Source organism: Equus przewalskii, chromosome 29, assembly GCF_037783145.1.
Source record: "Equus przewalskii isolate Varuska chromosome 29, EquPr2, whole genome shotgun sequence".
In the NCBI taxonomy this organism is placed as follows: domain Eukaryota; kingdom Metazoa; phylum Chordata; class Mammalia; order Perissodactyla; family Equidae; genus Equus; species Equus przewalskii.
Window position 1 is genome coordinate 8,908,346 of NC_091859.1, and position 26,594 is coordinate 8,934,939.

General features: G+C 37.2%; 1 long non-coding RNA gene across 1 annotated transcript; it reads right to left on the reverse strand.

The window, feature by feature from the left end:
- Positions 1 to 15: 15 nt before the first annotated feature.
- LOC139080211 (uncharacterized) lies at positions 16 to 26,553 on the reverse strand. The gene is made up of 4 exons (XR_011534521.1): positions 26,224 to 26,553; positions 10,901 to 11,052; positions 5,878 to 6,134; positions 16 to 1,112 (listed from the first exon to the last, which is right to left on the reverse strand). It is a non-coding gene; the product is annotated as an uncharacterized lncRNA (long non-coding RNA).
- Positions 26,554 to 26,594: the final 41 nt, after the last annotated feature.

Sequence of the window (26,594 nt, forward strand, 5' to 3'; positions counted from 1 at the left end):
ATTTTAGGCAAGTAGTTTAAGTATATTTTAATGATATTAACACAAACTGGAATTCTGTAAAAAAATCATATGAAATTTAAAAATGACTATAAATTGAATAGTGATTGGACCTATTTGTGAGGGTTCCTAGAAGGAAATGTAAAAGCTCATTATTTATCATAAATATTAGGAACAATAAAAGTAAAGATGATAACATTATTAGGACCTATTGATAACTAATTACCTTACCAAGGCAATTTCATTTCACATTCATAATAAGCAAATCAATCTGTAACATAGCTGAAGCTCACTTCGTAACAACAAAGCATTGTAAGCTCACTGTAACAATAAAAACTAAACCAAAACAAAGAAAAAGTTATAATATTTTAAGGAAAGCAGAGCCATTAATATGTATATACGCTCATATATAACATGAGTAATTTTTATAGCACCAACTCAATAAAATCTAGGAATTTTTCTGGAATTCAAGGGTCTTCTAGTTCATGCTATTAAGCTATTATAAGAATAGTCTCTACAACACCTTGGAAGGATGGTCTTTCAGTTTCCATTTTTCTCCAGTTGGTCCTAATTATGCCCTCCAGAGCTAGGCAGAGCAGACTCAATTCCACACTGCATAAACTATTTCAAATATTTGGAGATTGTTTAAAATATCTTCTAAATCACCCATTTCCAAGCTGTGCATTTATAATTCCTTCAACTATTCTTTTTACGACAAGTAATCTAGGCCTTGGGAAACTAGTTTTCAAATGCTTCAGTTTGTCAAATTCCTTTTAAATTTGGTCCTAAGGATTTACTTTATGACTACTCTAGATGCGTAATTTGAGTCAAAAAGTCAACTCCTACGGGAATTAGGAAGATAAATTGGGCTTATTGGAAGTGGTGGTGAACTAGATTGCCTACCACTGTCTGCAGTAGGTCTACTAGTCAGATTAGCGATAGACAATCCCCAAATCCCAATAGTTTAACACAATAAAGGTTTATTTATTGTTTATGTTACAGTGAAGATCAGCGTGGGAACTCACTCCATGCAATAGTTCAGGGATCCGGGCAATGCCCCCATCATCTCTTATGGTCTTGAAGTCTTCCAACTGTGTCCTCTGCCTCAGTCTGACCTACCGGAGAAGAAAGTGAGCCTTGAGTACCATGCGGACAATTTTTTTCAGCAGCCTTTCCTCAAAACTACATACCTCACTTTTAACTGTGCTTGATGGGTTGAACTCAATCAAACAGCCATACTTAATTTTTTATTTATACCTAAATGTATTTTAGTTGTGCGCTCAGGAAAAAAAGGCATGCAATTTAGGGAACACATGGCATTGCCTCTTCTACAAGGGATGGCAGCTACTCAGCTCAAGTCTATTAATAGCATGTGGGAATGTTGACCCAATGTTGCCAGATCTTTGCATTTATCAAGAGAATCTAGAAATTCAGGGGGTTTTTTTTTATGTGACATCTCCTGATTTTTAAATATTGGCAAGTAGATAACTCTTTTGATGACCTTAGATGAACCAAACAAAATATCTCCACAAACTAGATCTAGTCTGTAGGCCAACAGTCTGCAAAGTTTGACAGTATTAAAATATCCACCAAGTGAACACTGAGGGGAGTCAAAGTTCAAGATTCCTTCTTCTATGGATTGTGGCTACACAGTGTTCTAACACTATCACATTAGTTGGCACTCATAAAAAGAGTTGGGGTGGGATGAGTTTTTGTAAACAACAGTGGTCAAGAAGGTTACACCCAGTAAACCAGAATGAGGACTCAAAGGACACTGGATCCAGCAAATCAAAACTTAAGACAGGTCACAAACCCGTAGTAAACTCACGCTCCTTGACTTCCTGAAACCTGCAACGCAGTTGGAGAAAGGCTGCGTACAAAAAGAAGTGGCTGCAATACAACACAACCAGACCTTGTGTACAGACTGACTACATCAAAAGTCAGAGAAACCATCCTTCTGAGGTGTGGCGGCTAGGAAAAGCTTTGCGAAGCAGGGGAGACTTGAAATATGGCTTGAAGAATTTCATAATAAGAACCTCGCATAGTCACATAATAAATGGAAAGGTGGTAAAGAAAGAACGGACAGGAATTCTAAAGAGCTAAATAACTCTCCAGTTCTGCCTTAAGTAGCTTCCTGAGTGGCAGAGGCTGCTAATTATCTCCTAATCACTATTCTCACTTTCTTCTCAGTTTTTACTTGGGCGTGTGCCTTCCTTGCCTTTAGGTTTGACCATATGTCTAAATTCTAGCTAATGGATATAAGGAGGGTACGTGTGCAACTTCCAGAAAATGCTCTTAAAGAGAGTCCTTTTCATCTCTCTCTGCTTCTTGCTCCTTAGAATGAGCACCTAAATGCTGAAACTCCAGCGGCCATCAGGGGCCATGAGGTGGCCTTTGGAATGGAAGCCCTTTACAGCACGGCAATAAGACACGAGCCTGGGATGGAAACATTTGAGCTCCCTGAATAGGAGAGAGAAACAAACTTGTCTCTTATTTATGCCACAGGGATTCTGTTTGTTTATTATTATTTTTCTCTTAACCTTTGCTTTTTTTACCCTAATACTCAAACTTGAACATATCACTTTACCTTTCTGAGCTGGAATTTCCTTAAAACAAGGGAGGTAAATTTATTTATATAGTCCTATTAATGTCTTCATACCTGAAAATTTGGTATGATTCAGCAGGAAATTTTTTAAATGTCTATTTGACCAATTTTGCCATGTCTCAGTTTGCATCAACACATCTCATATAGAATGTGAAAAATTTGGTCACTTAAGTATTTTCAAATGTACAGACACTTCTCTTTGAGAAAATACATGATGATATGCATCACACCTAAAATGGAAGACAGTATAATCCAATAGAAATTGGAATAGAAAAATATTCCAAATCTGCTCATTCAGTAATATCACACTTGAAAAAAAATTACATCATTAACGACAATGTTAAAATGTTTATAATTGATTCTTTAAAACAGATGATTAATGTTACCTTCTACCAGGTTAACATTTCCCAAAGTATTTTCATTTGAATACAAATCTTGAAAAGAAATCAACAAAATAGATATGCTGAAGTAAAATAACTGTTTATACTATTTTTATCCATAATTCCTTTTGAGAGATTCACCAAACACATCAGAATAGGAACAACTCTGGGTCATCTCAAACAAGCAGATGAACAGAAACGTTTCTCTATGTTTAACCAGTTACTTTTACAACATAATGATATTTTTCTCCAGAAGAGGGCAATTCTAGATGGTAGACTCTTCCAAAATTCTTTCTTTATATCCTGCTGCTTCTCCAGTTAGGAAAGTAAACAAAGCCTCAAGGTAAGAGAGAAATTAAAATCAGTTTGCTATTTCAGAGCACATTCCACAAGAGAACTAACTGCGAACCACGGCTTGAGGTTCTCAGAGGAAAACAAGAACGATCAGGAAGCTCAGTATAGACATTGCACGTTTAATTTTGCCTTTCGGGCTGTCCTCTTGTAGCAAAGTTCAGTTTTGATTCAGAAGTTCTGTTATCATATTATGAGCTTCAGTCAGACACTTGGCGTACGCCCTGGACTTCACGTCCTGGGAGAGAGGTTTCAAGAAGAGAATTTTATTGGTTCCTTCTAGACCTATCCTGTCCAGGAACCTTACAAGTTTACATGCACAATAAATATTTGTTTTTGTTTTTTATATCAGTAAAAGTGGAAGCAAGAGACTAACTTGTGTGAGAAAAGTACAATATAAAAATAAGCAGTTAGTACCTGGAAGCACCGCCTTTTTGTTACAGTGTAATTTTTTTGTTCCTTCAAATTTCTTGTCTATCAAGAGAACAGAAATCTACATGGACTAGGAGATGCCATCTAGTGATTTTATACAATATTGCTATTTAAAAAGCTCTACTTTTCCCAATTGTAGTACGTCTAAAGACTCATTCTTTTGAGATTTCAGTGATTGTGCTCAGGGAAACAGATTTTTCTTTAATTTCTTTTCAGTATTCAAGAAAATAAGCTATAAGCTATTTTCATCATTTAAAACTCCTCCATAGAATGCAAACTGGTGCAGCCACTATGGAAAACAGTATGGAGATTCCTCAAAAAATTAAAAATAGAGCTACCATACGATCCAGCCATTCCACTAGTGGATATCTATCCAAAGAGCTTGAAGTCAGCAATTCCAAAAGTCCCATGCACCCCAATGTTCATTGCAGCATTATTCACAATAGCCAAGACATGGAAGCAATCTAAGTGCCCATCAACTGATGACTGGATAAAGAAGATGTGGTGTATATACACAATGGAATACTACTCAGCCATAGAAAAGAACAAAATCGTCCCATTTGCAACAACAATGGATGGACCTTGAGGGAATTATGTTAAGTGAAATAAGCCAGATAGAGAAGGATAATCTCTGTATGACTCCACTCATATGAAGAATTTAAAAATGTAGACAAAGAGAACAGATTAGTGGCTACCAGGGGAAAGGTGGGGTCAGGGCTGGGCACAAAGGGTGAAGGGGTGCACCTACAACACGACTGACAAACAATAATGTACAACTGAAATTTCACAAGATTGTAACCTATCATTAACTCAATAAAAATTAAACTAAAAAAATAAATAAAAATTAAAAAAAAACTCCTCCATAGATTTCTAATACACAAGTTAAGCAATGGAAACAAAAACTGATACATATTAAGAATCACAAATCTATAAACTTGTTGACAGTCCAAACTTTTTGAGAAGTACCATCAAAAATTATCTTAATGTATTTCCTCTGGAAATCATAATAACTATCAAAAGGCTACAAAGGGCCAGGTTACAAACACATGGATTTTGAATACATAGAACAGATGACAAGCTTTCATTTTATTAAATTACTTTACAAATGGATGAAGCAAACATCCAGTTGAATTTTTATTTTGATTTTTCATTTGCACTTACAACTCTAATTACATATAATAGAGTGCTAAGAGCAATTAACAGAATGCTTTTATAGAAACGTAACAATAATACTGTGGGATTATTGATTGAAAAATGCCATTTCTGGGAAAAGCCTGGAAATCAGTAAATGGCAAGTAAAATATGAAACATTTTCTCAGAAATAATTGTCAGCTTCACATTTCAAAATATATGGATGTCATATATAGCTGTTTTTGGTAATGATTAGCATTGATGTATGTTGTTAGGTTAAAACAATAGATAAATTGTACAGAGAAGAAAGAACATCAAGAGATCAGACAGGAGACTGCCAATTTTGGGTTTTAGCCAAACTGAATTTCACTGGGTTGTTAATAACGTGATTGAAGGTGACCATTTGTGTTTATTTTCGAAACTTGTGCATTTTGTATGATCACAAAATGTGATAACGCATATGTAACTCAGACTGGAAAATACGTTAAGCTATAGACCAGAGGGTTGTAGTTTCAATTTTGATTTAGATGTTTACTGGCCCACAGCAGTATTTTATAAAGCCCTTGAACTCATGAACCCGCACCATTCTACATGACTGGTTTAACACGTGCAATATTTGATTGTTTTTCTGAGTGACCACTGATATTAGTTTGTGTACATAATTCATAATATTCTATTTTGAAAGCCAGCATAACATTTCATTTCAATCTACTGATTTAGTCCTCCAGGGAGGACAGAGACTATTAAATTTTCAAAGCTTCCCAGTACTATTTCTGTGTCTAATAGAAATAGCCAATTGAAAATAACCACTGCGGTTTCTCCAGGGAATTTAGCTGTACCTTATTACACAGTGTCTATATTCTGAGACATAATTAATCTTGAGCTTATTAAATTACTGTACTGGCCTTTAGAGATGACAATTTTATGAAAATAAATTCTAAAAATTTATTTTTAGAATAAATAGAAACAGTGAGGCACTACCTGTTATTGTTGCCATGTACCCACTGCTGTTGTGAAATGCCCGGTGGCGCAGTGATTAAGTTCGCACGTTCTGCTTCTTGGCTGCCCGGGGTTCGCCAGTTCGGATCCCAGCTGTGGACATGGCACCGCTTGGCAGAAGCCATGCTGTGGTAGGCATCTCACGTATAAAGTAGAGGAAGATGGGCATGGATGTTAGCTCAGGGCCAGTCTTCCTCAGCAAAAAGACGAGGATTGGCTGTAGTTAGCTCAAGGCTAATCTTGCTCAAAAAAAAAAAAAAAGAAAAGAAAAGAAAAGAAATACACCCCTTCAATAAGGGAATTTCAGATAATAAATTGTTTCTGTTAAGTATCAAAGATAACATTTTAAATAATATGTATTTCAAATTACAGTCCTACTAAGATGGAAATAAAATAAAAATCCTACCAAAATAAACACACTTACCTACTTATTTCATGAACAGAAAATATCAAGCATAAATTAGCTCTTCTTTTAAAAATTTAGAGTCATTTTCATGACCATTGATTTTATGCTTGGTTTTAGTCTGGTTGTTTTTCTATCTCCTCCCTTTATGCTATTTTGTTATTATATAGCAATTTAGTTCCTCAGAGTAGTGCTTAGCACATGGGAAGTTTTAAAAAAATACTTGTGGAATGAATGCATAAATTTTCAAAGAAAGCTTTCAGTACTTCTCTTTCTAATTTGATGTGGACAGAGAAGTTAGACACCCAATTGTTGGAAATGGATTATACTGTATTCATTATATCTAATGTTGAATCAAGAGTCTAGCCGAAAGACAAGACTTACAAACTTTAGAATACCAGGTATTTCAATGGGTCAGAACTCTTTCCATTTACTATCAGGTTCTGTGATTTTTTTTACAGATGTTGAAGTTGCCAAAAGATTGACCACTGAATAAATCAGATGTTACTCTCGTGAGAAAATATCTGTAGAAAATAATATATTGTGCTCTTGGGCAATATTATTATGCTAACAAATACATGTATTGCCTTGAATGGTTTTTATGCTTAGTCATTGGTTTAAATATAGAGGAAAAGTCACACATAAACTGTAGACTCTAGTGTCTTTCCACATCTGAGGCCAGAATCAATCTTAAATAATAGTACCCTGAGAGGATAATGTGGTATGAGCACGAGCTTAGGGAGCATTCCCCTGGGAATGCTCCAGGTTCTTTATATATTCCCAAACTGTTCTCTGTGATTTTCATTCTTACTAATATTTTCTGGGCTGAGTGTATTGCTACTTTGTCAATGTTATACCTACATTATAGGAGACTGAGCTGTGTCTCTAAAACTTACTTGTTTTCATGCACCTGGAGGCTATTTCCAGTTCCCAGTGATGTTAACTTGATTAGGTCAGTGATAAATTAGAGAGTGGTGACTAAAAACAAGCCAAAAAAAGCATCAATGTTGTTAGGTAATTATTTTTAGAAAATACGTGGATCTGGGACAATAGTCTTTTCATCCAGATTGTCAAATTCCCTATAAAAACATAATTTCATTGGGACAATTATTATATTTTCTTTATATGCTTTTTCTTCCCTTCTAGTTTTGGTACATTTATTCTGTACTAAAGTTTTAAGGAATTGGCTGATACTAAAGTACTAAAAGTTGTTCTTAATTTTAACCTACAATGTTGATCATAATAATCGTAATTATATTTCATGATTTTTCCTGCAATTTCTAAATAAAATTACAGCTAATTTAGAAATGGGCATATCTATTTTGATTTTTTAAATGGATGTGAGTGAAATTTGTTTTCTGAAGAGTAGTATAGACTTCTTCTGTGGTATTGATGTCCTCTCCAGTTCACAGGCTGGCTTGGATTTGGATGCTGCCTATCTAAAAGCTGGAAAGCATACTGCTTATAGAACCTCAAGTTGGGGTCTGCAATCCCATGGATCCGAGGATGTATTTTGCGGTTTTTACAGCAACTTCACTGTACAATTTTTTAAATCTATGCTTCATTCCCTGTGTGTATCCTGAGTAGCAATTTCCTTATTAATAATCTTAAATTTAAAACTTTGAAAACCATAGACTGAGAATAAAGGGGCACCAATTCCCTAACATTCTAAAGCATGCCGAAAATATTTAAGAGGCCGTGATCTCCCTGGAGGCTGACAAAAGGGGAACAAATTGCTCAGCCAGTCCCAGTCATTGCCCCAGTCTCTGTCCCAACCCCAAGTGCATTTAAGCAGATCCCCGGGACTAGGGAGAGCCAAAATGTATCCAAGTGGTCAATTATTGACCCAGGGAAAAACTGTAGGTTTTACTTCTTTGCCTTACGGGTGGAGAAATAGTGCTTATCAAATCCAAGAGAGAAGGCCTCAAGAAGCACCACCCCCAGAAATTAGACGTCAACACTACTCTTATTCCCCAGTTGAATGTTTTCTTATACAGCATATAATTGGATTTATGCCTATCTGTTCAGAGATAAGAGGATTTTATTACAGATATAAATTGAATTTGATTGATTAAACATTTCCTATAATTATAGATTTAATATGTATTTTTTCTGGACTGAGTTATTTCAATATGATATGCAATTTACCAAAACAGCATGTTCTATAAATGTTATCCAAAATAACTAAAAGTAAAATTTTATTACAAATATAAAATAATTTATTATAATTGACTATCTTAACGAGATTAACTTATTTTAAAATATCAGTTAATATATGCAGAAATGAATATTGCTTAATGTTAGAATGCAACAAGTTTGGGATCAATTCTATTTCTATTTTTCATTTTTATAGTTATATAAACCAAAAATATACTTTCATAAATACGTTGATAGGAATGACAGTAATTTTTATTATGAATATCACTCTATTACTTGAATTCTATGTTATAAGTAAAAAATAACGTAGTAAGCTATCATAAAAAGTTATTCTTAGTAATCTGTTTACTCATAGTTCCAATTATGTCCTCCTTCAATTTTGTCAAAAGCAAAGAATTTGAAAACCACTGACTTGCAGAAGGATTTGTTACCTAGTTGTCAGAGTCATTCACTTTCTCTGTTTCTGGGAAGTATTCTGAAATGGCTTTACCAAGACTTATCAAGCAACTGCGATCTGGAACCCACACTATTGGCATCTAGTTTAACTGAGTAATAGCTAAGACTTACACAGTAGAGTCTTTACCACATGCCAGGCTCTGTTCTAAGAACTTTCTCTATTAGGTTGAATCATATGAAATTGCTGTCTTTAGAGGTCAAAAATGCTTGAACACAGAAATTTCATACAGTTTAACCTATCTATTAACCTTCAATACTCATCACAACTTTATGTATAGATCCTGCTGATATGCCATTTTAAAGATGGAAACTGAAGCACGAAGAGGTTAAGTCACTTGCCTAATACTCGTGGCTATAATGTGGTGAAGCAGGATTTGAATTCAGATCATCTTGCTCAGGTTCTCCTATCTACGAAATTAAAACTGCCCCTCGGGGCTGGCCCCGTGGCACAGAGGTTAAATGTGCACATTCCACTTTGGAGCCCGGGGTTCGCCGTTGGGATCCTGGTTGCGGACATGGCACCACTTGGCAAAAAGCCATGCTGTGGCAGGCGTCCCAGTATAAAGTAGAGGAAGGTGGGCACGGATGTTATCTCAGGGCCAGTCTTCCTCAGAGAAAAGAGGAGGATCGCCAGTAGTTAGCTCAGGGCCAATCTTCCTAAAAAAAAGAAAAAAAAAACCTGCCCCTCAATGTACTCAGAAAGGCTTGGAAAATAAAAATATTCTCAATTTCAACACATAGTTGTCAATATAATATTTTTAATAATATGTTTTTATCTTCTCAGGTGCTTTAAATTGGCTTTAGAAAAACTCTGGAACTGCAGATTTAGCTAAATTTAATTACCATGCAATTTAACTGGTAAAGCCAGTTCTCATTGTCAAACCAAAAAGCCATTATCAAAAATACTTTCTGACACGGAAAGTCTAACTTTATTTTTCTATTCAAATAAGCCTGTTAATACTCATTTTGAAAATTATTACAAAAACCACTGAGAAATATAGTACAGAACATGTAAGATAGAGTCCTCTTAATCAAGACAAGATTAATTCATACAATTTTATAATTTATAAAACAAAATTCTAAATCAATTGTGCTATCTCTCATCACTTTTTGTTTTTTAAAGATTGGCCCTAAGCTAACACCTGTTGCCAATCTTTTGTGTTTTCTTCTCCCCAAAGTCCCCCAGTACGTAGTCGTACATTCTAGTTGTAGGTCCTTCTAAGTTCTGCTGCGTGGGACGCTGCCTCAGCATGGTTTGATGAAAGGTGTCAGATTCATGACCAGGAGCCAAACCAGCGAAACCCTGGGGTGCCAAAGAGGAGCGTGCAAACTCAACCACTTTTTAAATAATGCGATGTAATAGGTAGCTCAGATCATAAATCATTTATTTACCCAGAAATATCTCCCTGTTAAATGTGTGTACATACGTATATCAAACTCTGATGCTCAGTCATTGGGAATAATTAAATTAAAATAATGTATAAAATCAGAAAGATCTCTATTAATTTTACCAGCCATCATGATCAAACTTTTCTTGTATCTAAACAAAGAGAAGCTTCTCTATTGCCAAAAACTAACCAATCTGGGAGCTAGCACAGACTTCTATTTTTTGTTAGTAAAAAGTAGAAAATACAGTCATTTTATAAGATGAAATAAGGAGAGGATTAAATAATTAGAATAAATATTTCATATGACTTGATAAAATAAATTTTAAGTACTTTGTTGAATAATACATACCAAATCTGAAAGAAATCATAAAAATTTGACACATGGGTTTTACCCAGTGTATCTTGAAAAGTTTGGTGGTCTCAAAAAATATTCCAATTACATTAAAAAGATCTCCCTCATTAACCTGTACTGCTTCAACTCTTCAAAGCTTTTCTTTTCAGCTAATGCCAGCTCCCAAGGATGAGTGTTGAGAACAGCTGAAAAGAACTGCTCATATTTAAACACATAAAAAAGCAGTTTTCGATATTTAATATTTCTTACCTATATGTTATTTGCTTTGCTCTTGTGGAACTTCTTCAAAATTGATTCATTCTTTGACAATAGTGGGAAGATGGAAGTGGTGGACTCTTCAGACAACAATTATCAATACCAATCCATTTTAAATGCCAGTTTTTCACCTTTAACAGAAATATCTGTAAGACAGCAAAAGACACAAGTCCTAAGGTGGTTTGTATTTCCTTGGTTATCCATTGACACTGATTCATTTTCTTAAATCAATATTTTGAAGTCACTTTGTTTGACGTCTGGAGAGATTTTTGAGGGGCGTGACTTTCTTCTGTGAAGCAGGATGGAAGAGAGAGGGAGCAGGAGATGAAAGGCACACCTGCCTTTTAGTCTCTTCGTCAGATTCACTCTTAGCTAGATCAGTCTTAGGAAAGAACACATAGGAAATTGAGTATATGGAAACTATCCTTGCTCCTCATTCCTTTTAAAGTCTTGGTGTTATAGCAGTTTGCATAGCCAGGTTTAAAGACTGCTCCAAAGAGGACTATAAAAGCCGTGCTAAGAGAAAACTAAAACTCTCTCTTTGTACCCAACCAGGTCCAGATGAATACTGGATGGATAGATAGATATGCATGTACATATACATGTTTTAGATCATCTGATAGTTTCCTCTATCATCATGCAACTGCCTTGTAATTTCTATGTAAATTTGCGCTTATGGTTTATTAGACCAAGATATAACATAATAAGACTGTTTAGTAGTTAATTGTAGTACAGTATTGGGTCCATAGACCCTTAGGCACCCACAGATACATTCTCAACAGTCTGCAAGTTCTCAGGTCTGAGAAATTCTGCTTAACGGACTGTCATTAAGAGTTCAGACCATCAGAGCCAATCTCATCTGGGTCAAATTGCAGCTCCCCACTTATTAGCTGTGTTACCTTCTCTCCCTGAATCTCAGTTTTTTCATTTGTAAAATGAGAAATGTAATGCAATGTAAAATGCTCACTTCCTCTTATGCTGAATTAATTAAGACAAACATTTCATTCACCCATAAAATCAGTAAGCCAAAAATACTTTTTCAGAATAACAGAGACGCCTTGTTATTCTGATGTTTGGGTTCTGGATATAATTAAATAAATACAATGTACAACACTTCAGAAATAATCATACTACTTTTGTTAGCCATCACGATTGAACTTTTTCTGTGCATTTAAAGAATGAGAAACTTTATATTGCTCAAAACTAATCAGTCTGGTAGCTAGCACATAATTTTGATTTTTTAAATAGCAGAAAATATATTCATTTTATAAGATGAAATGAGATGAGGACTAACTCTAATTGGAATGAGTATTTCATGATATGATTTGGTAAAATGGGTTTTAACTACCAATATGGATTTTCACTAAATCAGCCTCCCTGCAATCTCAAATTGTTCTTTTTCTATTAATAGGAAATTGTCCAATAGAAATATCTTAGCAGAAAATACGGAGCATGTGGGAGAAGAAAATATTACTAAGCATTAACAAAAGCATTTTAGTGTTGAATGTGGAAAAGGGAGAAGATTTTGGCTCTATGGTGAGCACTGTATGCTTCCAATTTAGACTTACATTTCTTATTGTAAAAATGCTGGAAACAATTGATAAATAGATTTCCTAGCAATATCCAGCTCAAAGCCACCTTTATTTAAACCAATTGGTACACAATTAATGATAATTTAATATATAGCAAGGTTGAGTGTGTTGGGTGATACTTAACAGAGGAAAACACGAGACAAGTTTGGGGTTTTCCTCATATCCTCTGTATTATTCAGATTAGACTATCTACTGTAACAAATCTCCCTAAATCTCAGTAACTTAACACAATAGAGATTTAGTTCTCACTCACATCACATTTAACCCAGGAAGTTGTAGACTCTGTTCTTTATGGTTTATCAGGGACCTAGGTTCCTGTCACGCAGCTCCATCATCTTCTAAGATCTAGCATCTTCTACAGGATTTTCTGCAGCCGGTTAGCAGAGAGGTAGGAAAAAGGATCTGAAGTATCTTATTCAAGGGTTTAGGGGCCAGGCTGGGAGAGCACACATCATTCAGGACCCCATTAATAGGTCAGACTTTAAACTCTTGGCCCCACCTCATAAGGAGCTGGAAATGTAGTCTAGCACTGAGCCAAAAAGGAAGAGAACGTAGATACTGGTCAAGAACTGGCTGGGCTCTGCCAATCCCCTATAGAAATTCAGGATATTTGATTTAAATTCACAGACTCTTGCTAATATAGTGATGACACTATTTTTACAAATGTTTCTCTTACTTCCACACACTATTTTTATTTAGTCATAATTGACATCACTTCATTGATTCCTAACACCATGAGACTCTCAGCAATCTTATATATATATATGTTGACTTAATTCTATTATAAAGAAATTGAATTAATTATGGCAAGATCAATTAAGTAATCACCAACAGGTTAAATTTGAATGCTTTTAAATCCAATTTCTCAAAAAAAAATCCTCAAAAATTAAGTACAATTTTCCACCCAAGTAAACAAGCATCAATATCTCAAAGTTAATAATAAAAATAATAATCACTGGGGGCCAGCCCCATGCCCAAGTGGTTAAGTTCGTGCTCTGCACTTTGGCGGCCCAGGGTTTTGCCAGTTTGGATCCTGGGCGTGGACATGGCACCACTTGTCAAGCCACGCTGAGGTGGTGTCCCACATGGCACAGCCAAAAGGACATACAATTAGGATATACAACTATGTACTGGAGGGCTTTGGGGAGAAGAAGAAGAAAAAGAAAATAACAATCATAAAACTAAAATGTCATAGGAGATCTTGCAAAAAAATTACTATATTTATGGGTGATAAGATTGAAATCTTATGATGGCAAGATTTTACAAGAAACATCACCTAAACCTTGCTAATGTCTTAGGGTCTTCAAATTAGTGACTTAGTGTCTTGTAAATATTCTTCAGCCTCTATTCTGTCATTTACTAGATGTTAAAGCCTGGTCCACTGCTTTGTTTTTTCAAAACACTCATATTAAGAACTTTAAGTTTCTTATCCTCTCAAAATTCTAAAGGTTGGGGGTAGGGGGAGGTGTCACCTCTAATTTATTTTATTTGATGCTGCATTAAAGACATTTGAGGTTTTAATTATTTTATTTCCACCTAATAATATTTTTGCTCCTAGCGAAATTAAGTGAATGCTGCTGGTCACAATGCTGATATTTGTGTATCAGCAGATCCAGAATATCTGGAGCTGAATTTTCAACTCTCAGCTTTCCCACAGTGAAACAAATCATGACCACATATCTCAGGCAGAAAAGTGTATACTTTATCCAAGCTTCAAATACAGTTAGGCCACAATACTTTCACCCACATATTTTCAATCACTAAAAAAAATGGAATTATTATATCATGCCAATACAACTGCTGAACATCAGCAAAGTTGATACTAATGTCTAAGGTGACAATATTTGTTTCACTTTACATATCAATACAAGTGACTCTATCCAGTAATCTATGTTCTCCTACAACCCTTTAAAAATATTTTTGTATTTGCACTTTACTCTCTATCTCAAAATCTTACAATCTCTGATTTGGTTCTAACCCAAGCTTGTCTGCATACTATCAGTTTAGTCTTCAGCAAGACATTAATTTTTCTGAAGGTTAAATTCTTTGCCTGTAAAGTAGGGATGATTCTATCAATTTAGCAGGGTTTTGTGAGACTCAAATAAGATAATAATACTGAGCAGTAAACTCTTCATAAACACTCTGGGTAAAGCATCAGCACAGCGTCCTGCCCTGCCTTCTTTATTTTATGTGTGCTCGTCAGGTTGTTTGTTGTTCTGATCTTTGGTTTTTTGTGGGTTTTTTTTTTTATCTTATTCATCACTCACTCACTCATTAAGTCAACTGGAAAATCAGATACAGTTTCCAACAAACATTTCTTAAACACTTACTACGTAACAGTACTATTCCAGAGATCATGGATACAAAGGTGGGCCAGACTCTTCTCCTCACAAATTATAGTTTATTGGGGCAGAGAGTAAAGTGTGATAAGTGCTATGACAGAGGAAGAAAATAAGCAGACACTCCTACTGTACTCAGAAAACGCCTCCTAGAAGAAGCAATGTGGAAGGAGAAATCTGAAGGCTGAGGAGGAATTATCAAAGCAAGTAAGAAAAGAATGGTCTAGCAAAAGGAGACAACGTATATAAGCAGAGGAGCGTGAGAACCAGGCATAAAGAAACTGAAAGTCCAGGGGCCAGCTTGGGGATATGGTAAGAGATGAGGGAGGGGAGGTAAAGAGAGGATAGATCATAGAGTGCCTTGCAAGTTAGGTCGAGGAATCTGGAGTTTATTTGGAGTGCAATAAGCAAATCAAATTATTTTTCCAATTTCTCTTCAGTCTCTGACCCACATGGTCCATTTCTTGGGTCATAATTTGGCATAAAGACTTCTGTGAGTTTTCTCAGTGTATAGTCAAGCTTGTATTGTCACTACTGCCATTACTGTATCTTTTGGACTGCACATTCTGCACATTTGTACATTTATATTCTGCTAGGTTCTGTTTCTTGTCTTGTGGAATGTATCAAACAGTCTAATATCACAGCAGATACTGTTTTCCCACTGACCATGGGGCTTTCTGCAACTGAAATTAATGCTATTACTTGCAGCTTCTGGACCATTCCATCTGTGATTCTCTTTTTCTCAGCAGCCCAGGGAGACCCATTTCTCCTTTCCTCACGGTAAATTGATGCTGTCCAAGTAAAATGCAAAGGGGAATATTAGCCCCCAGGAAACAACATTGTCTCTCTCACACACACACAAACGCAGACGCACACGTGCACTTAAAGACCTTCAAGGATTTCCTGTGGCCCTGAAGGTAAATTCCGTGTCACATTATGTGGCTTAAAAGGCACAAAAAGACTTTATCAGTCCTGACCACGTCTTTACTTGACCATTAGGTAGCGCTGTGTATGAGTGAGGCGGGGTGGCGCAGGGAGAGTAGAAAGAGGCAGAAGAGTGTTCCACACAGAGAGCGCAGCATATAAACAAGGCTAGAGATGAAGATGAGAAAAGCATATGCCTGTCTGAATCTCTGAAAACAATTAAAGCCATTTCCCTATGCTGTTTCCTCTGTCTGGAACACTCTTCTACCTTGTTTCTTTCCCAATCCCGCCCTGTCTATTCCTGCATCTAAGCTTAAAAGTCATCTCCTTCAAGCAGCCTTCTCTGCCTTACCTCCTTCCCCCACCGTCTTCAAGAGCGACCATGTGTTCCCATCCTACTACAGTACTTTCTTATAATCTGTTGTTTAATTTGCTCTCCTTCCTACTAAACTATAAGTTCCGTGACGACAAGAAGCTTTCTCCTGTTATATTCCTATTAGCCAGCAGAGTGCCTGGCATATACCTGGTGCCTAATAAATATATATTGAATGAATGAATGGACATAACCATCTGTTAAATACCAACTATGGAGTAAGCACTGCACCAAGTAGTTTATACGCATTATCTCACTTAAGCTCCCCAGTATTGCTCCCATTTTATACACAAGGAAACTGAGCTTGGAATAAGAGACTTACCACAAATCACACAGCTAATAATATACAGAGCAAGGACTGAAATCAAGGACTGTCTGACTCAACAGCCTCAGCTCCTAACCTCTCTATTATAATACTTTCTCCCTGGTTCTCTGTATTATATTTACTCCTTTGTTTTTGATGACCTGGGATTTGCAACTTGTGTGGCCCACATGGAAGGTTATTATAGTGCGTGGAAAAACCCATGCAATTTTTAAATGTTCTTAAGTTTCCTTTCTCTGTTTCTCTCTTCTCTTGGATAAATATTAGATACACATGTTCACTACCAGTGTTTCCACATGTTTTGACCAGATGTATTTTCAAAGTGTGCATCTCAATATTTTGTTTATTTGCCCCTACAGTATGGTTAAAAGGGGACTTTGTTCTTTTTGTTAATAAGAGGGGAGGTCACAAGTAAGTTTAAATTAGAGTTAAAATAGTTACGCTCTTTTGTTCTTAATAAATCAGATTTGATTGCATGGCATGGTCGTTATTTTTTTAACCTATGCTCCATTTCCAAAGAGAAATTTGAAGTGGGTTGTGTCCTTTCCTTTGCAAGGTTACTGATTGTTATCTTTCTAACCTAAGCTGATTAAGTGTATTTTTAAGAAGTGGAGGAAGAGTGTTGCTTACAAAACCCAAATCTCTTAGATCTAGATCTGAGACAAAATCTTGCTCAAATGCCGAAAGTAAAACTGCAGCTTTTCCAGTTAAACATTCACATGATTCTTTATTTTGAATTAATTTATATGTATATTATAATAAGCCATTTAAATGTTATTTTCTAACAATATTTGTGGAGAAACAAGTCAATTTTGGGGTTATTACAACAATCACAAATAAAATTTGGTTACCATTCAGTTATAAACAACATAATTAAATCCCTAGGATAGATTTACTTTCATTTTTACTGTAAAAGAATTTGCTTTGCTCTATGTTATTATTTTGGCTTTCAAAGAAATTTAAGATTTTGTTATATATTTTAATTACAACTTAGTTATAGCAGTTCAGTCTTTTTAATTACCACAAATGTATTTAGAGTGTTGAGGCTCAAATTCGCTTTCCTTCTGTAGAGTCTCATAGAGTGCTACCACATGCAGCACTGTCAAAGTCAATGGGCGCTGCACATATGGGAGATAAGAAAGAAGTCTATGGGGCAAACGTTAGTCACTTTTCTCTTATTGCTTATCTCATCTTGAAAAGAGTAAGTGTTCATGTTTAAGAAAATTTTGTGGGTTTTTTAAGCTAAATTTTGAATTCAAATATTGATTGTGATCTAAGTGTCATTCAAAACAGTTGCTCAAAGACAGAGGTAAAGGTTGGCCCAGTTTCTAAAGCATCTAATCCGGGGAAGACGAAGTACAAAGGAGGCATTCACTTAACCGAGCTTCTGACTCTTCTATACTTGTTTATACAGGTGGCTCTTTTGTTTGTTTTTAATGTTTTCCCATTACAAAGAACTTACATGGAAAAAACCACATCTTGATAATATCAAAGAGGATGTTTTTTGAGTTAAGGGGTAAGGAATATCTTTTTTTTTTTTTGAGGAAGATTAGCCCTGAGCTAACTGCTGCCAATCCTCCTCTTTTTGCTGAGGAAGACTGGCCCTGAGCTAACATCTGTTCCCAATATTCCTCTATTTTTGTATGTCAGCTACCTTCACAGCATGGCCACTGATGAGTGGCATAGGTCTGCCCCCAGGAACTGAACCTGGGCTGCCAAAGCAGAACAGGGAAAACTTAACCACCAGGCCAGCGGAGTTGGCCCTCACTTCTGTTTTTGAGACCCATCCAGTGGCTCTCAACTGCATTTCAAGTAAAATCTAAACTCTGTTCCACAGTTTATAAGGTCCTTCATGATCGACTCTTCCTATCTCTCATACCGCATCTCTCAACCTTTGAAGGTGCCCTGACTTGACTTGTTAATTTCCTAACTCCCATATATGCCGAACTTGCTCCAACCACAGAAGCCTTGAACTTGTTGGTCTCTCTGTCCCTCTACCTAAAGTTTTCTTCTCCTAGATATTCACAGGGCAATTCCTTCCTATAATTCAGGTCTTGGGTTAAATATCACCTCATAAGGGAAGTCACTCACTCATTCACCCTTTAGATGTTTTATTTCCATCATAGCCTACATCCTTATCTAAAATAATATTTATGTATTGTGTTATAATGTACTAGTTATTATTTTTTATATCTGCCCACTAGAATGTAAACATTATAAGTTCTAGCAAAAAGTGTCTGTCTTCTTGACCTCTGTCTCCATATATGCCTGACATGTAGTTGACATTCAATAGCTCTTTGCTAAAAAGGCTACCTGAATGGATGAGTATCCACTGAATGAGTCATATCTCCAAGCAGAGGATCAGAAAGTTGTGCAGCAGGAGAAGGTCCAGGAAGCCACTCAACATCTGGAAGTTTTGATGGAAGCCAGTTAGGGTACGTTCATGACTGGCAGGCTGGATCTTTCATGCATAGAAATTCAGGAAAATAGACAAATCTGGAATCTAACACCAGAAGCAAAACTCCAAGCCCTACAAGGCTACTAAATTATTCCTAAATAGCATGGGTGCTTCAGTTAATAAGCTCCTCCTTAGGTTAATGCATTTGGATATTAGAATAGTAAGCTTCAGTTTTCATGGCTTCAGATTGTTGTTGCCCGTAACTTAGCCCATTTGGTACTTATAAAAACACCAAACAGGATAGTAACCTTTTATCCTATTATTGCAGATTCAGTTCAATAAATTCTATTGGCTGTAACATAGCATTTTTAGAATTCACATTAACTCTTTGAGTTCAACAGCTAAACATCATTAAATGCACTAAAGCAGGATTATTCTTTCTTGACTTATATAGCCTCTTAAACTCTTTAACACGAACATTTTCTGAAAGAGGAATGTATTAATCAGGCAATGCTCCCTAAAATTTACAGACATGATCTATGAAAATATAACTTTTGGTTATCCTTTGGCAAAGCTATAAAACGTTTATTTAAAAAAATATAAGATGTGAAGGCGAATTTACACTTCAGTAGGAAACAAATGGAACAAAGCAGAGTCTGGGTTGAAACAGAGCAGATGAGCTGTTCTCAAGCTTTTACGTTCTGCAGTTCTCTCTTAAGTGGCACCATCCTTGTACACACAGGCACACAAGCACAGACCGCATACCACTAATTTGGTCATTCATTCAGCTAACTTGTATTAAGAAGTGTTTGCTATGTGCAGGGACTGTGTAAGGTACGGGGACACTGAGATTAAACTAAGATTATAAAACACATTCCTGCAGGTGCTCACGGTCTCCGGGGGGAGAAGGGTTGGTAAAGGTAATTACAGCAGTGTAATAAGTGCTGTAACAAAGACATGAGTAGGGCACAGAAAAGCAAGTGTTCATCTGCTTAATGTGATCAGGAAATGCATCCAGGAGACGAAGATATGTGTACTAAATCCTAAAGAGGGAGTGTGAAAGGTTACCAAGGTGAGGAAGGCACTGCTGCCAGGAGGAGGAATTGTGGCGATCAGAGGGAAGAGGATTTATGGGGAAGTGCAAGAAGCCGGGTGCAGATAGAGCCAGGTGTGTGCATGTGGGCAGAGGTGGTGTACACAAAGTGTAGAAGAGCTGGCTGGCCACGCTGTTGGCAATTTGATGAGGGGTGACAATTCTTTCTTGTACAAGACTTTAATATCCTTGGTCTTTGCCCATGCTGATAGCAATCACCAGTCAATATGACAAGCCAAAGTATCCTTGCTCTTGGTAGCCAGCTTCCAGGATGGCCCCCAATCATCCAAACTCTTGCTCTTCACACCCTTTTATAGTCTCCTCCCACATTGTACCAGAGTTTGTCTGTGTGACCAATAGCATAAAGCAGAAGTGATAAATTGCCCTTCCGAGATTGGATCATAAAAGTTTGTGAAGACCGTCTTGGTCTCTCTCTCTCCTTTCACACACACACACACACACACACACACACTCAATCACTTATCTTGCTCTGAGGAAAGCCACCTTTCTGAACACCCCCATTAACTGAAGCCTCCTTCCAACAGCCATGTAAGTGAGCATAGGCCAGATTCTCCTGTCCATTCAGATGATAGTAGTTCTGACCAACAACATGACTGCCACTTCATTAGAGCCAGAACCACCCAGCTAAGCCATCCAATTCCTGATTCTTAGAAGCTCAGATGAGATAACAAACATTTGTTGTTCTAAGCTGCTAAGTAAGAGGATAATTTATCAGACAGCAGGAGATACGAATACACCACTCACTTCCAATTGCCCACTAGCGGAGCAGTATAGACGCCAAGTAAAACCACAGGTCTATGCTAAGTGCTTGGACTTTTCACTATAGGCTGGGGGGCCATTAACAGATTTTGGGCAAGAGAGTGGTACAGTTGATTTATGATTTAGAATGATTAGTTTTGCCTTGAACACAGAGTTTTCCATTCTCTTCTCTTCTTCGGTCCTCTACTATTGCTTTTTCAACTACCTCTAAAATGAGTAAAAACCTATATGGTACTTGTTGACTTCCTCCTAAACAGACTGGGAGTTACCTGAGAACAGAGGCAAATTCTTAGTCATTTATAAATAATTCTTTGTGTTCCTGGAATCCTTTTGAGCATGGTGAAAAGCATTCAGTGAATACTTGCTGATTAATTGAGTGATATCTTAGAGGTAGGTGACCTGAAGAGAGGGAGTTGGGTTAGCAGGCTATTATATTAACTCACTGGAGAAGTGATGAAGAAATGGACTTTGGAGACGTTAAAGAAGAGGAAATTAGTCATGTTACACACATATACACACGTAATTATGGTTAGTTTTGCAGATGTAATCATCTGGCAAAAAACCCAAACCTTTGTACTACCTCCTGGTGTTGTCACAACTCTTAAGTAGAGATGCAAGGGGGAGACTCCAGTAGTTAGAATAGTCTGGCAGAGCCCAGGAAGATTACTTAAGTTTGTAGTTATAAAACAACAATACAAAAAATGACAAAAAAATAAAATTAAATAGCCAATAACAGTTTTCTTGCTCTTTCAAATGTGATAAGTTGGTCTATACTAGCCTGATACAAGTTTCAATGGGAATAAGCACAAATAATGTTATAGAGAAATAAACTCTATATTCACATAGAGTTATTAGTATATAGATATAAAAAACTTTATATTCACACTAAGGTATAGAAGTATCTGAATTGAACAAAAATGCAAGTACAAGCAAATAGCAAAGAGATGTCAATTAAAATCCTTTTTATACACAAAATATCTTCACTGGAAATTGTGAATACACTCTGGAGCTCTTGATAAAATTTACAAAAATCTCTTTTAAAACAAATATTCTAAGCAAGCTGTAAATATTTAGTTGTTCAACTCCGAAAACAGGTAGGAAGCCACCTCAGGTAAAATATAAAGGTATCACAAAAATCTTCTAAGTGTCTCATCATTCAGAATAACGGTTGGAAAAACATGTTCAAATACCCAACACGTATTCCATCCATTTTAGTTTTCTTATCTACAGTGCTTCCAATAAATAAATGAGACATCTGGTTTCACGATCTGCCTAAAGTCTTTTCTTTGTCCCTATATTTTCTTCAATTTTAAAACAGTACTTCTGTTGAAATCCTTGTGTTGTCTTGGAAACCCCAAAATTATTGCCCACTTCCTGGTTACGTAAGAGCAGCGCTTGTTTTGGCAAACTGGCTTTAAGTTTCATTTCCTAATTTAATTTTGTATTCTCCCACCACAAACACATAAAAAACGGCAACCTAAAGTAATGTTAACTAATCAACTACATTTTATGAAAAGATTAGTACCGAAGATATCTCTTTTCTATTTCATCATTTATTCCCTGAGAGTAAGATCATTTCTTATATATTCAAAGTATTATTATAAATATTTGAGTATTACAGAGTGGTTTTAGTTTAGGAATATGAAACAGAAACAGGATAATTTCTTAGGAGTTATCTGGGCAGAAGAATTAAAATGATCTCTCAAGGATTTGGGGGATGTGATTAAAATATTAATGATTTTTATTTGATCTTCCACCACAACTGCATTGATAAGGTATTTTTTCCTCAATGGTAAATTGCTATGCAGAGAAAATCTGAAACAAAACAAGAACTTGAAATAAATGATTGAAAATATTTGCCTAGGCTGTTCCCAACTAGTTTTTTCCAAATAGCAGCAACTGAATACCTTTATTAAATAGAAATAATTTTTAAGGGTTTTTTTTTTCAGAAATAAAAATAAGCCTGTTGGATGAATCCTCATGTCTTATTTGGTTGCTAGAATGAACTGGAGTTGTAGAGTGTCTTCCCATCTATCGGAAAGTTATTTGTTTTAAAACAACTCTTTCATCCTTTTCACCTTACTTTTATTGCGATTACTATGTGGGCAAAAGGCAAAAATGTTCAAAATAGGAGGTTTGCGCTATATCACCTCAGAAGTTTTAAAAATATATAAATATATTTTTTTGTGTGCGAGGAAGATTGACCTTGAGCTAACATCTATGCCAATCTTCCTCTATTTTATGTGCGATGCTGCCAAAGCGTGGCTTGACGAGTGATGCTAGGTCTGTGCCTGGGATCCGAACTTTGAACCATCGGCTGGCGAAACAGAGCGTGCAAACTTAACAACTATGTCACCAGGCCAGCCCCTAAAAATATTTTCTAAGCCATGAAAATCAGCATATCTTCCAGAGACCCTTTGCTAAATCAGAATAAATCTGCTCTGTTTCTGCAGGCTCAAATTTCAGCTCAGCACGCACCTCTGCAGAGATAAAGTCCTTTGTGTAGACTATCGCTTGCGTACTTGCCAAGTTTTCATAATGTCACAGAAATTAGACGTATAGGAACATTTTTGTTTGTGTCATTAGCAAAAATTTAGTATCTCTAATAGTTACCCAAAGTTAGACATCTTACTCAACAAATTTGTGTGAAAATATGAATTGTGTGGCCAGCAGAATACATGACCAGGGTAATCTACAATTATTTTAAAATCGTGTTCTCTCTAATCACTTTTACTCTCTCTGGTAAAAAAAGGTTAGCCTGTACTAGGGATGACCAGTCCTAGGCAAAAAGTGTAAAGTCGATGGGGCTGGCCCTGTGGCCGAGTGGTTAAGTTCGCGCGCTCCGCTGCAGGCGGCCCAGTGTTTCGTCGGTTCGAATCCTGGGCGCGGACATGGCACTGCTCGTCAGACCACGCTGCTCAGCGTCCCACATGCCACAACTAGAGGAACCCACAACGAAGAATACACAACTATGTACCGGGGGGGCTTTGGGGAGAAAAAGTAAAAAATAAAATCTTTAAAAAAAAAAAAAGTGTAAAGTCGAGAAAATTAAGTTGTAGAATTCCTGTATCTTTTTTCTCTTTTAATTCTAATTCCACTCATCTCTCTTCCTATATTTCAGCATCTTTTCCTTAGGTCATTAAATATTCTGACTCCAGGTTCCTCCCAACCCCTCATTCTTTCTTGAGCAGCCTTTCTCTCTTTCTCATTCTCTGTACTCTTTCTCTGCACTCCTCTTCATCATTGTGCTTTCTTCACTTACTAGAAGCTTCTCTCAGTTAATCTGATCAATTAATCTTTGCCTAAGGTGTTTAAAATGTCATCTTGAATAGTATATTAATGATGCTGGTCGGTGTGCCGAGGAGTCAAAAGAAAGATTTCTTAGACTCTTAAGATCTGGCAGTAGTGCTCTTTTATTTAGAGAATAGAATAGCAAGGGGACAGGACCCATGGGCAGTCAGAGCTTCTGCTGCTGCCGGCATGGGGACAGGACCCATGGGCAGGCAGAGCTGCTGCGTGGGGACAGGACCCACGGGCAGTCAGAGCTGCTGCTGCTGCTGCCCCGAGTTGAGGGTTAGGGCTAATTTTATAAGGCATGGGTATGTGAGTCATCTCTTTACAAGACAAAGGAAAGAACATGAAAAAAGTTAAAATGGTATCAGTGCAGGTGGGGTCTGGTCATTGGGTGATCCCAAGACTTTTAGACAAGAATCAAATCGGATTAAGTAAAGGTCAGAAGCCACCACCCTAAATCAGTTACATGAAATTGCCAGACAGCAACCAACCCAAGTTCTTGCCTTCCCCATTAAGGGTTTCTAGGGACAAGGTCATCTCTTTTCTTCTTCCTGGTACAGAGAGGGAGGCACCTTTTACAGATAGAGATTTACCTTACAAATGTAAATGTGTCCCAACAAGGGCAAGTTCCATTCCCCAGAGCCTCCTTCCCTGTCCCAGTTTATCGAAAGCAATCAGCCCAAAACAATCCCGATGCCAAAGAGACATATCCTGGGGTGGCCAATTTCAGGTCCCTACAAGGTCATCCCCCCTTCCTTCACAAATGCAAATATCTCTCCAAGAGCAAGCAAATACCAGTCCTCAGAGCCTACTTCTCATCTGCAGTTTTAAAAGTAACCAGCCTAAAATCCTCATCATTAATACATACCATTTATTGACATACAATGAAATAAATATAATGTATTAAAAAGCTGGAGTTTTAGAGGGCTTAAACACCGAAAGGGTTGTGATCACCCTGTTCCCAAAGCAGTTAAAAATATAATTTTATATTTTGAAGCAGTACAGAGTGTACATGCACACTTGAATTAAAATAATTTCTGTAAAAGTTTTCTGATTGTCAAAGTTTAAGTATGTTAATGACGCTAGAGGGCTTGGGGGTTGATTTTTGGAATGACTGTTCACAGGCTTGGCTGCTGTCCTATAGTAGCTCCGTTTGCTACTGCCCTGAAGCTAAGCAATCTGCAGCAGGCCTGCGAGGTAAGGACTGTCAGTCTCAGAACACAGATACCGAAAATTTGCAGTGCAGGAAAGTGAAAAACTTTTCCAAGTTTTCCCACCTAATAAGTGGCAGTACTAGGATTCAACCTGAGACTTGGTAGTTAATGATATTAAGCTTTTTATATGCTTAGTGACCAGTCAACAGGCTTTTACTGTCTTAATTTGAAGGCCAATGGTCTACCCTCAGGCCCTGGCCTGCCTTTGACACGATTTGGCCCCTCCCTATCTGGCTCCAGCACAAGTTTCTAGTCCTACCGCCCATTTCTGCCCTAGTGGGACACTGTATTCCTTGCTTTTGCTGGACCGTGTCTTCACTCGTGCTCCTCCCTTGGCCTCAAACGGAACTTAGCTTAACAGTCGATTTTGTACAATTATTTAAAACAAGACAACGGACTGTCGGGTCCAGAGAAAATGGTTTCACCCGGCCACGTGGGGGTCTAACTTCACCTCACACAATCTTTTAATTAATCTTTTTGTTTTTAAGCCTGTAACCTTCATTCTGAACCTTCAGAGGAACCCAGGGCCTCCAAATCCTGAGACATTCCAGGTTGCTGATGAGGATACCCATTTTCTCCTCAAAAAGCAGTTAAATTCAGTCCCCCCGCCCCCCCCCCCTTTAAATTATAAACCATGAATCCATCTTCCTTCCATTCTCTCATCTGGTTTCTTCCCCTCTCCCGTTCTCTTTGTCCTTGTAGGTTTTTACCACCACCATCGCCGCCACCCCTCTTTGATTCTCTTTTGGTAGGGTTTCGAGAAGGAGAGGAATGGATGTGAGGATTCAATTTGTCAAATTTTATTGGAAGTCTAAAATATTTCTTTTTTTTAAACAGGAAGATAATCAGTCTGGTGTGAAAATCATGAACCTCAGAGTCAGACCCCCCACCTTATTCAAGTCATGGCACAGAGAGAAAATGATAGCATTTGTATAGAGCACTGGGGGAAGTGACAGCCCTGGGGCGGACTGTCCCTGAGCAAACTCACCTCCTTGAAGAGGCTGTGATCCCTATCACAGCAGACAGGTACTTCAAGGTGCACCGGCTGCCAAGCTCTGAGCATGAACAAGGGTTAAATCTTGACTGTTTTGCTTGGTAGCTGCAGGGCCTGGAGCAAGTTCGCCTAACTCTGAGCTCCCTTTTTAAACGTGAGGATTATGGCTCCCACTTCTTAGTACTCCTTTGAGAGTCACAGGAGCTAACATATCTGACAGTGTGAGCACAACAAGGTGTTCACACGGTAGGTGCCAATAACTCTGCTTCCTTCCTTCAGGTCTCCTCCAACAAACCACACCTCGCAGTGTAGGTGCTCACACTTGTTGAAGCAATGACTGAAGAGGACATCATTGCAATACAGTA